The sequence below is a fragment of the Pan troglodytes genome, chromosome 13, assembly GCF_028858775.2.
Source record: "Pan troglodytes isolate AG18354 chromosome 13, NHGRI_mPanTro3-v2.0_pri, whole genome shotgun sequence".
NCBI lineage: Eukaryota > Metazoa > Chordata > Mammalia > Primates > Hominidae > Pan > Pan troglodytes.
The window spans coordinates 86,219,198-86,232,007 of record NC_072411.2 but is presented as its reverse complement, the minus strand read 5'-3'; the positions used below and the strand labels follow the sequence as shown (position 1 = coordinate 86,232,007).

The following is a 12,810-nucleotide window of genomic DNA, read 5'->3' as shown; positions in this document are numbered from 1 at the left end:
GAAACAATACTACTGTCTCTACAACTTGTTTTGTCAATTGGATTAATTTATTGTTTTGTATAATGAACGAATCTTTATTTAACTTTGCTAAATTGACTTAAATTACAAATGCAATCAACATCTTTGTATTGCCACAGAATATTCCTAATTATTGCATTTGTATCAACACTTAATTGTGCAATAACTGAAAACTAGTCAGGAAAATAACATTTAAATTGATGCTTTATTTGTGAGATTTGCAGGTTTAAGACAGAGATGAGACATCTGAATGAAAACGTTTGATTCTTGGTAAGTTGTATCATTGTATCACTCATTTCCTAATCAACCAAGCTCAATATGGAAAAACAACAACAACAACAAAAAACAATTGTGTACCATTTGCTTGATTGTTATAAGTTTAGACTTTTTCTTAAATATTGGAAGCATATGCCTACGGGGGGAAGATAAATAATATAATATGCTAAGTTAGATTCTTTTGATGAATTTTTATCTATGAAATTACTTTTTAAAACATATTCTGATATGTTTAATATGTTTTCTATTTAAGATTCTCCTGATTCAAGATGAATTTAATTTGTTTTTTATATACATATGAACCTTTGGGTAACTTGGATAAGGCTTATGAGATTGTCTTATTTTTAGATAGTATTTTTATCTTTTCCTCTGAAATTAGACTTTTTGTCCTCTCATTTCTTTATTTTTCTCTTATACTATAATGTCATCCTGGTTTTATTAATAATTCAAAAACTGGAAACAACTTGAATGTCCATCAACAGAAGAACGAATAACTAAATCACGTCATATTTACATTGTGTAATCTTCACAGAAACTATGTTAAGAAAAAAAAAGTTACCAACCAGTAGATATCGTGTTATTCCATTTATATAAAGCTCAAAACAGGCAAAATTAATTTACTGTGATAGAAATGGAGAAAACAGACACGAAATTACAAATAAATATTTGTTTCTATGGGGCATTGCTTGAAAAGATGCTGACAGGAATTGTTACTCATGATGCAATTTTTTTCATGATTGCAGTGGATGTATTTGTGAAACTTAAGTCTGTACTTAAGATCAATACATTGTGCTCCATGTAAAATACACCTTAACTTCAGATGGTGAAGAGAGGAAAACAAAAAAAATGAATCAGAATTGCATGTCTCAGCATTTTTAAATTACTGCCTCCATAGAGTCTTTTTAGACATTGTTTTCATTATCCCCCCCATGAAATTTCAATACCACAAACATCTGTTTTTATATCCTCCATATATCAGTATTTTATACATAGCAATAGTATGAACATTTTTACCCCCCTCCTCCACTGAAGAACCCATTTTCACTCAGTTGGAGTGATATTAACCCCATTAAGCATACACAGACTGGAGTAAGTGGTTTAAACAGTAGGTTGTCAGAACCATCAAAATGATATTTAAAAATTAATTGTAACCCCCCTACTCCAGATACACAAATAAGAAGTGGAATCAATAATTAAATTACTTCGTGAGAAATGCAATTAATTTCTTTGAAAAATTTAAATAAAGAAACAGTATATATGAAAAACTATTATTTAAACTTTTAGGACAAATATTAAATATAAACAATGATGCATAAATTTTTACAGATAAAAATAAAATTTTATTCCATAGTGGTCATCTGTATTAAATATTTTGAATATATTTAAACTGGGAGTTTATGCTGTAACAGAAATTATACCTCAAGGCCGGGCGCCGTGGCTCACGCCTGTAATCCCAGCACTTCGGGAGGCTGAGGCAGGCGGATCAGAAGGTCAGGAGATCGAGACCATCCTGGCTAACACGGTAAAACCCTGTCTCTACTAAAAATACAAAAAAAATTAGCCGGGCATGATGGCGGGCGCCTGTAGTCCCAGCTACTAGCGAGGCTGAGGCAGAAGAATGGCGTGAACTCGGGGGGCGGAGCTTACAGTAAGCCGAGATCGCGCCACTGGACTCCAGCCTGGGTGACAGAGCGAGACTCCGTGTCAAAAAAAAAGAAATTATACCTCAAAAAAGGTGCAACAGAATTTTATAATCTTAAAATATAACATATCGTTTCTTTAATTTACTTCATCAGGTATTTATGTATCCTTAATTATTTCCGCCATCTTCATTGCAAATTTTTCCTGAAAAAACTGCTGAATGAAAAGGCTTTTCCAACTTTTATATTACTGAGAGCTCTATATGTTCTCCCAATATGAATAACCTTTTTAACCATTTGTTTACAATAAATAGCTTTAGCTACTCATTGGCTATCAATGTTAAAATTATTTATTCCGTATTTGTCTTTTATTAGTTGAATATCACTGACAAAGCTATACTTTAAACTTTTAAGCTAGTTTATAATGGTGTATCAGGCAAATGAGTATTTGGTGGGGTGTGCTAATGCAAGCTAAAAATAAACCCCATCTGTTCACCTTTCAGACTGCACTGCATTAGTACCCTGCATATTGGGTACCACATAACTTAATGAAACAAAAATAAAAATATGCTTATTTCTATATCTCTAACAGTAAAAGCAAGCTGCTTTTAAAAGGGAACAATTCATGTATTATTTCCTGGAGTGTAATACATTTGTGTATTTGTCAAGATAAACTGTACATACATTAAAGCCAACAATCTAGGGTCTGTTTTAGGTCCAAGAAATAGAAAATACTTAAGAATGTATACCTTAAAATGTTGGTCATTTCTTCCAAGTGCTTGAGTAATGTAACACATTTTAAAGTAAGTGTATACCCATATATTTTTACATCAAGCATATACTAATTGAATATTTTATCAATTCGATTATATATATCTTTATTTATGAATCATTATATTTTGTGGCTAAGTAAATCCTATTACTTCATTCATTGTATTCTTACAGTTTCCATATCCTTTTATGCATCAAAACAATTTCCTAAAATTTTCTATGCCATGAATGTTATTGTCGGGTTTTGCTGCGTAAACAAGTCTAAAAATAAACATAAAGAATTGTACTTTTAAAAATAACTTTGATAGAATTAAATAATAAACATTTTGTTAAAAGCATTTTACAATTAATACTCAGATATGCTGTATATGTCTACATTTATATATTCAAATGTATTCATATATTATTTCCTGTAGACATCTAATTATTCCATGATCAGGAGACAAATTTACACTTAATTCGTCACAGGTTTTTCATCTGTTTATCATCATTTATCAATGCTGATAGCATTTATTGAACTACTGAGATCACAACTATTATTTGAAGCATTTGATTTTGAGACATAACATCACTCAGTGTAAGGAAAGGACAGTACTTTCTGGTTTATGCTTAGTATTCCCCTGGATGTCAATTTATATTTATTTTTGTCTCTCAAAAAAGATTTATTTTCTTTTGCAGTGACTACATTCCTTTCTTTGTCTTTGACAAGCCTAGGTATAATCATATTCTCTAGAACTTCTCCCTTCAATTTTCCTATTTATTCATGCACAGATATTTTAATAAAAACTCAAATAACCTAAGATGCCATTGTGCAAGACATTGTAGGAAATACCTGTACTCTAGTAGTAGAAAGATTCTGAATCATCTCCTGTTAACTTTTGCTTCTGTACGAAATTATTTGATTCCTCACACCACATTGCTTGGACTACGTAACTTATATTTTATTCCTTACCCAAGCCACTTGTCCAGTGGCTCAGTTTGACTCTTTTATTTAGTTTAATAAGTGCCAAAATAATCTATTTTTCAAACAAAGACATTTTAATGAGTTAAATGGAGCACTAAATATTAAATAAACTGAAAAAAATAGTATAAATTATCAAGACTGTCCTGGAAAAAACTTGGATGCATAGTCAATTCAGGCTATAATCACATGAGTACAGGATTTTAGATATCCGTTCTTCAGCCCCACACAGAGTGATGCCAATTGAATCCCAGTACTTCTCTCTTGACCCAGAGACAAACCAAATAATCCACCATTAACTGTATGTACCCCTCAGAGAAATGATTGTAATGTTTCTCAAATTATCATTTATCTACTACTTTTCTGTTCTGTATAATGAGAACTTTAAGTCAATTTTCCTTCCTTAAATAGGTCAAATACACTCCTCTGATTTAGACTTTTCTACAAGCTCTCAGCAGTGTTCAAAATTCTATCACTTATGTTCTTACCTCTAGAAGTCTTGAGGAAACAGTAGATAAATCCCTATACATGCTATGCTTCAATAAGAAGATTATCAATGAGTAGGAGAAAGGAGAAAGATAAGTTTTTCTTTCCGAGCAAATATTTATAATTTTTATTAAAGATCAAAAATGCTTATATTTTGAAGGAAGTGTCATTAATTAAAAATCCTTATTTATTTTATGAGTATCATAGGATTTAAGATTTCTAAGCTTTAAGTGAAATATAATCAAACTGAAAACAAACCAAAATGGAATCGATTGCCTGAATGGACAATCTCTTTGAGTGCCATTCTAAATGCATGATAAGCATTTAGAAATGATTCCCACTGCTGTGGTAACAGCCGCAATATTTCAAGGCAATGAATTTTAAAATCAAAGCCAAAGATGTAAATAATTTTGTGTCTAATGTTTTGTGAAATAGAAAACACTTAAGTCTTTAAATAAAAAAAGAGTGGAGAATTGAGACAAATATTTTTCACCAGTTAGACTATATTATAACATAATTACAGCACTTAGGATAATATAGTTTAGGAAACAATACTATTTTATTGAATTATCTAAAGATTTCTGAGGGTGTTTAGAACTAAGCTGAGGTGATGTCCAGGTGAAAAAAAGAACACATTATTATTATTGTTGTTGTTATTTTAGAGACAAGGTCTTGCTTAGTTGCCCAGGCTGGAGTGCAGTAGTGTGATCACAGCTCACTGTAACCTCAAACTCCTGGGCTTAAGTGATCCTCCTTCTTCAGCCTTTCAAGCAAGTAGGACTGCAGGCACATACCACCATGCGTAGCTATTTTTTAAAATTTTTTTTGTAGACATGGGTGTCTCACTATTTTGCCTAGGCTGGTCTCGGACTCCCGGCCTCCAGCAGTTCTCCCGCCTAGGCCTCTCAAAGTGCTGAGATTACAGGCCCAGGCCAAAAGACAGGTTATTTTCAAAGAAACATAGCATTATACAATTTAGCGTTCAATGTATAAAGTAGTATTTATAAAGTACAGAGCAGAGCAACTTTTCAATGCCCATCTTAAGGTGAGTATATATATTACATATTTACAACTGGTGTATAATAGTTTAGAAAGTGGTATTTACTGATAAGTCAAATGCCAGTTGCCAGTGCCATTTCATGACAGTCATTGTCTGTCAAAGTATTTTTCGTTTTAGTAAAAATACGGATTTTTTTCAAAAATAAAAGAATTTCAATACAATATGATGGAGTTTATTTGAGATGTTTTTCTTTGACATGAACCAGCTCCTTCATTATCACTCTTTTATTGGGCTCAACCATTTTTCTATCTTTTTGGATGTGTCTTCTCTTATTTTATTTAGTAATTCTATATATTATTTCAAACTTCTGTACCTTGTAAAATTGCAGCCTATCAAATGTGTGCTATCCTGCAGAACTTAAACATTTTATTGTAATTGAGAAACATTACCTTGTATCATTTTCTTCTTTCACAATTTTGATGTTATTAGAATTAGTAGCCATGTGATTTTACTGAAGAGTTACTTAAAAGCACTTTCCTTTATACAACTTTCATTTTATAGAAAAGAATATGTGTATTAAAATTATTACTTACATCATATGAAGTATTTCAATCAGAAAAATAGATAAAATCATTTTGTTGGAGGCAACTCATTAGGTAGACAAGATCTGCCAGTAACAAGTGGACAGTCCATTTACCACATAGAAATCTTCCATAAATGATGTGCTTAAGAGGAAAAGTGTCCAGTGATAAATTTATATATATATGGAAACATTTATATATGGAAAAATTCTACTGTATTAAGATATAATTTAATTTAAAATACATGCATATATATTTGCATCTGACCTAATTTAATAGAGCTTAAGTTATGCCAGTAAAGCTTTAGTATTTTTGTGTTTCTTCTCTGAAGCCCTGAACTGCTATTTCTAGTGGATAGTAGCAAAAATAAAAGTTAAGTGAAATATTCTTATATTGCAGTTGGACAACCTGCTATTGATTTATGGTATGACTAATGAACCAACATGAAGTGGTGAATTACTGGAATAGAATTGAGATAATGCTGTGTTATTCTTGGATGTGAGTTATAATAAAACTACTAGTATTAAAGGAAATTGGATATTTTGCATGTTTTAAATTGAAGGGAAACAACATTTTAAACCATCAAGAGCAAACCAGCTTTTTAGTAAAACTATATTTTGGGACATGGTATTGTAAAACATATGCCATTGAATAATATCATAGATTGTTGCATGTTGTTGAGTTCCAAACATTTAGTTCAAGAGTGTGTGTGTGCATGTTTAATGTTACTATAACTTAGAAACCATATATGTATATGTATATACATATACAAAGACATGTTGCACTTATGTACAACATATGTATATACATTTATTATCTGTGAGTATGAGTATGCATGAATTGGCTAAAGTTGTATTTTATTACCCTGATACAGAGCAACTGTGAAATAGAACACTATCTTTGAGCTTGTTAATAATCTGCTCTGGCTGGGCACAGTGGCTCACTCCTCTAATCCAGCACAAGAGGATCGCTTGAGCCCAGTAGTTCAAGACGGGGCAATATAGGGAGACCCTGTCTCAAAAACAAACAAACAAACAAACAAACAAAAAAAACAACTAGCAAGGCATGGTGTCTTACGTCTGTAGTACCAGGTATTTGAGAGGTTGAGGTAGGAAGATTGCTTGACCCCAGGTGTTTGAGGCTTCAGTGAGCCAAGATCACAGCACTGCACTTCAGCCTGGGCAAGAGAGGGAGATCCTGTCTCAAAATAATAATCATCATCGTCTACTAAATAATATTTTATGTAAGTGAATTATACTGGCTATAATTTTAGATCAGGAGGGACAGATTTGAATTCTGTGACCTTTGATGCTTTGATGAGATATTTTTTCCGTGTGAAGAGACCACCAAACAGACTTTGAGCAACAAGGCTATTTATTTCACCTAGGGGCAGGCGGGCTGAGTCCGAAAAGAGTCAGCGAAGGGAGATAGAGGTGGGACCGTTTTATAAGATTTGGTTAGGTAAAGGAAAATTACAGTCAAAGGGGGGTTGTTCTCTGGCGGGCAGGAGTGGGAGTCACAAGGTGCTCAGTGGGGGAGCTTTTTGTGCAGGATGAGCCGGGAGAAGGAACTTCACAAGGTAATGTCATCAGTTAAGGCAAGGAACCGGCCATTTTCACTTCTTTTGTGATTCTTCAGTTACTTCAGGCCATCTGGGCCTATATGTTCAGGTCACAGGGGATGCAATGGCTTAGCTTGGGCTCAGAGGCCTGACGTATTTAGCTACTCTGTGCCTTACTTATCTGCAATATAAGTATATAGTATGCATATAGAAAGATGATTTTTCCAAGATTTGAACTTTTATGGCTTTTTACAGCAAAACATTCTCTGTGCTTTTTTTTTTAAATTACCTTTTCTACTGTAACTCAGTTTCTTACAGGGCTAGATTAGAAATTGGTCTTCTGTAGTCATTAGCATAAAAGCTAAAATTAGAAATCTCCGTGAGGGAACATAGAGAAGAATAGATCACCAAAGAAACAAGAGTTTAGTTATTAGCTTTATCATCTCCTTATTTGACCAAAAATTTTGCTGAACATTTTAAATTTTATGATACCATAATTATGTTGGCAGTTGGGAACAAAAAATTCCAGTGCCTGTCATTGTTTAATTGCAAATTAAAATTATGTTCTGAGTTGTATTTAAATCTATTTTTTAAAGGAATGGTAATGATAGATAACATTTACTGAGTGTATACCATGTGACAGGTACTATGCTAGGTATGTAGCAAGGTCAATCATATTTAATTATCAGAGTAACAGTACAAATTTGGTTATATTATATGAGCCTGGAAACAGACTTAACTCTGGAAAACTGACACTTTGAGCAAAAGAATTAAATCTCATAAAATTATTGATCAAGAATATCTTAATCTATTTCTCTGCCTCAAGTCTTGGCTCTACATAAAAGCTTCCAGAAAAATAAAGATGTATTATTAAAAAAAAAAAAAAAGAAAAGAAAAGAAAAGAAATGAAAAACCTTCAGGGAAAGCAATTAACTTTCTTCCCTTAGAGCTCAAGCAAGTTCTAATATAAGCAAATTATTTTTCTATCTAGATCTTTTACTTTTTCTTAACCACATTCTAAGACTATAGCCTTTCTAACTTTCATGAAAATCATAAAATATCCATTTATCAGATTTTACATGACAAATTGTCATATATACATATATATATATGAGATTTGAAAAATATCAATGCACAATAATTGGCAGCACTGCCTTTATTTAAACTAATGGCAAGAATAACCCAGTTATGAGAAGTCAGAATGTTTAAAACCCTGGTAAACAGTTACAGATAGTTTAACTGATTGTAATGAAAATGCAGAAGGTAATGGTCATAGCACATGGCTTTGCAAATAAATGACCTGGAAAAGAATAGAAGGGAGAGGAGGGAGAGGGGTAAGGGAGAGGCCCAAGTTACAGGCAGCCTGGACACTGGAGGTACTAAATCCATTGTGGTAAATGTCCCACAGTGCAATACTTCAATCTTCTTTCTTTCTTTTTGTATATATATATATATTTTTAATCGAGACAGGGTTTCACCATTTTGGCCAGGCTGGTCTCAAACTGCTGACCTCAGGTGATCCACCGGCCCTGGCCTCCCAAAGTGCTGGGATTACAGGAGTAAACCACCGTGCCTGGCCAAATTTAGGGGCAGAAACCCCACGTTTCAGCCCCAGTCTTCTTTCTTGTTTCTCCCTTGTCACTGCCTCAGATTTGTCGTTTTGTTTGATTTATTTTATTTTATTTTTTGTTTTTCTATTTGGCTATTTTCAGGAACAAGTACTATTCAAGTCTTTATCTTTCCATTTTGTCCCTTTCACTTCTTATTCTACCATTTCTGAAAAGAAATCAGTTTCTACAGTGGAACATAGGCAGTAAGCAAGGTTTTTTGTGGTTACTAAAAAAGGAAAGGTTATTATTTTTTTTAAATTGCACAAGGCAATACCCAAAATAGCTCCTCCCTTTAATAGTCTAAACGCATATAGTTTTCTGGTTGAGCTGTAAGATATTATTGCCAATAACCTTTGCTTTATTTCCAATAAAAATGTAGTAACTTTAAGAGTTTCCCTTGCAGGTTTCACCTAAAGTGAGGATTAAATAACGAATCCTCCAGATATGGAGAAAGAGGGCAAGCACTATAACTGATATGTGTGTGTGTGGTACACACACACATATCAGTTATTATTTGACTGATATATTTTACAATATTTAACTTTATAACTAAGCCATAGTTTTTCAATAAAAATAGAAAATAAGCAAAATAAAAATAATAAAAACAAATAAAACCTGGAAACTCCGAGAATATTTTAAATGATCTCTATGTAAAGCAGAAAAATAACTCAAAAATATCAAAGCATAAAGGTATTAATACAAAAAGGAGACTATTCAATGTCAGAAAGTAAATGCTGAAACAATAAAATTGTATCTGCATACTATTTTACAGAGTTTCTTTGATTATCTACAACAAAAATAATGAAAATGAACTAAGTATGAGACCTAAATTGGAAAAGAAATAATAAAATAAGTGCAAAGAAAATAGAAGGACACAATTACAATTCTGATCTTGGTAGAAAAAATAAACAGAAAACATACACAATTGAGAATAAGAAATAAAAGACCACTAGAAGGGAAAAGGTATATTTAAGTGTGGAGCTAGGTGAAGCTTAATTATCCTTTTCTTCTGCCTTCTAAATGCAGAAGAAAACTTGAAGCTATGTCTTGTGATTTAAACCTTGTAAGACCATTTGGATTTAACTGAAAAATACAGATTAGATTTCAAATATTCTCTGAGTAATTAAAAAACAATAACAAAGTTTTACTTTGCTTTCTTTCACAACTGTGGAATGTCATTGTCAATTTCAGTTGCATATGGAATAAATTTTAAATTTAAAAGTTAAAATGAGGATAACAATGTGCATTTCTAGCTTTGCCCATTATTATTATCCTGCAGATATATACAGCAAAGTATACACAAATAAAATACATAAGATCAATCTAAGATTGCTTGTTCCTGAAGGGAAATTAATCTACTTCTCAAGTTGTTATTTTATTTTTTGAGGGAAGAAAATGTCCTTCAATAGGAAGAATAATGGGAGCCATTCAAAGGAGAATTTAATGTTTTGAACTACAAAGGTATTATGGTGTATCCTTAATGCCTACCACTACATACCCTTCACTACTGTGAAAATATGTGTTCAAAACACATATTTTAATGTCAAAATCATCCAATAGTTTTCAAAGCAAGTGCTTCATTTTATGTCAGAGAACATTTGCTTAATCTGTGAGGTTTGGTTATTTATACTGTATTTGTGCATGTCTCAAGAAATACAAGGTTCATATGATCAAGTGCAATACTTTCAATTGAGAAAATTGCACAGTGTTTCTTTTCTTTATGATATCATAAAGTATATGCAAAAGCTGTAAACCTAAGCCCTAATTAGCATATTGTATCAATTAAACAGTGAAGATTAGATAATAAATGAGTCATTACACATGTCAGAAAAATGAGAGAAAGGTATTTGCATCAGGCCCTTCCCTACAGACTCTTTTGATGTCTATCTGAAATAAATATGATGAGATAAATTCCATGTTGATCATAAAAGGGAAATGATTTTTTTATTTTTATTTTAGTGTTCTTCCTTGTATAGATACCTTGTAAAAATGTTATAGTTATATTTTACACAGAATAATGAATAATCTATAGTTATACATACCAACCACATGGGCATTGTATTGGCAAACAAAGAAATCTTTGGTCAATTGACTTAAAATACATGTAAATAATACTTTTCTGGCTTTGATCTTCTACAACAATCTGGAAATTGTGTTATATAATTCTCAAATTATGTGGCAATTCTAAGAGATAGGTGAGAGATTTAAAACAATTTTATTTGTAATTTATATATTAAATATTCATGTCTAGTTCACTAAAGTTAGTAAAATTAACTTTTGAAGAGCATCGCACACTCAAGAAGTGTACTTTAATAATCACTAAAACAAAAAAATATGTAAAGGTGTAAATGACCCTTTGGAAAAGAACTTCAACTCAAGAAAATATTTTAATGGCTTTATATTTTCTTGCATTTCAAAATGGTTTGTAGACACAAAAACAAAATATGAAAACATGTTAGTGTATTTATAGAATTACATTTAATTTTTGTAAATCTGATTCAAAACCAAAGACTTGTAGTGCTGAAGAGGATCGTTTTATCAAAACTGCATGCAATTATTTTTTACATTTTCTTCTAACTTCCTAGTCCAATTGATAATACACATCACCTACACAAATAAGTTTTTAAACCATTTAAAACATGTTTCATACATTTTAAATACATAACACATGAAATGTATTCAATATAATGCAGTAGTACTATAGAGTGCTTGAGTAAAATACAGATAGTGATTGTAGAGCATTATCGGAAAAACTAGAACAGTAATCAAATTGTATGGTTTATAAAATCTAACGTGCAAACATTTCAAGGTGAGGCTTGCGAGTTTTAATGTATTTTCTTCTTTTTCATGAAAATAATTATTTATTTAAAGAGAGGTTCACATTACACTGAAGTTTTCAATGTTTAAGGTCTAGAAAACTCTCAAGACTATTTATAAATTAACTTACTGCCTAAAACAAGCAATCATCCAAATAACCTCAAACATATCAAATGAGTTTATCCAAATCTTAAACTGTTGAAATGATGATCCTCAAAAGGACTTAACCAGACCCTTGCAAAAGGAAGGGAGGTGTGAAATATTTAGAGAAGAATGTGATTTTCTTAGTAAATCAAACTTTGAAGACTCTTCAGTTGTAGCCATTGCTAGAGAGTCGTGGTAAAGCTTCTTTTTAACTTGGAGATCACAAACTTTCATAAAAAATAAAGATAATTCTTCAAGACCATAGAGTCTCAGTTAACTGTGATAATGATGTTAACCACATATATAATTTAACATTGTTGAGTGGCATATTTATAAAGGTGAAAGGAAACAGGTGAAATTAATTTTAGTATTCAAAATATCATGTTACCATATAATCAGCATAAAAATTATTGAAGCTATATGACATACATTTTCAACTAAGTTTTGAGATCTAGTGTGTATTTTACACTTACACATATCTGAATTTGTATTGGACAATGTGTCACTATGATGTATGAGTGAAACTTCAGTGTCAAAAAGTTACATATCATATGCATCTGAAATTCTCTGATCTGAGAGAATGAAGCTCACTCTCACTTTGACTGTTCCATTACTTTTCTTTTGTTAAACATGTTTGGATTATGCTCTCTGTTTAGAAGTTATTTCATTAAACTAGTGAATTTTTGTCATTTGCAGCCTTTGATAGATTAGAGGATCCTTCAATAATTCAGATCTACTTTAATTTCATTATTTATCCATATTTGATTCTGCATATCTTCACAAGCAGCCTAGACACTGGATTTTCAGTGTAGTTTCCTAAAGCCTAAGGGTCATTGCTAAAATCTCCAAACATCAAAAATACTGAGTCACAATGTCTAAACTTTTCTGATTATAGAAGATGCCAGTTTCAAAGACAAGTTTTTTCATAGAGATGAAAGCCAAAAA

The 12,810-nt window shown here is 31.7% G+C and overlaps 1 long non-coding RNA gene across 2 annotated transcripts in view; it reads right to left on the bottom strand.

Annotated features, from left to right (window-relative positions):
- Positions 1–12,810, bottom strand: part of LOC129143319 (uncharacterized) — a 232,158-nt gene that overhangs the window by 127,139 nt on the left and 92,209 nt on the right. Inside the window, exon 1 of one of the 2 annotated variants that reach the window (XR_010149816.1) lies at positions 1,713–1,917. The exons of the other annotated variant lie outside the window; for it this stretch is intronic. This is a non-coding gene — a long non-coding RNA (uncharacterized LOC129143319). Of the gene's footprint in view, positions 1–1,712; positions 1,918–12,810 lie in introns of those variants that run through there. 2 annotated transcript variants of the gene reach the window in all.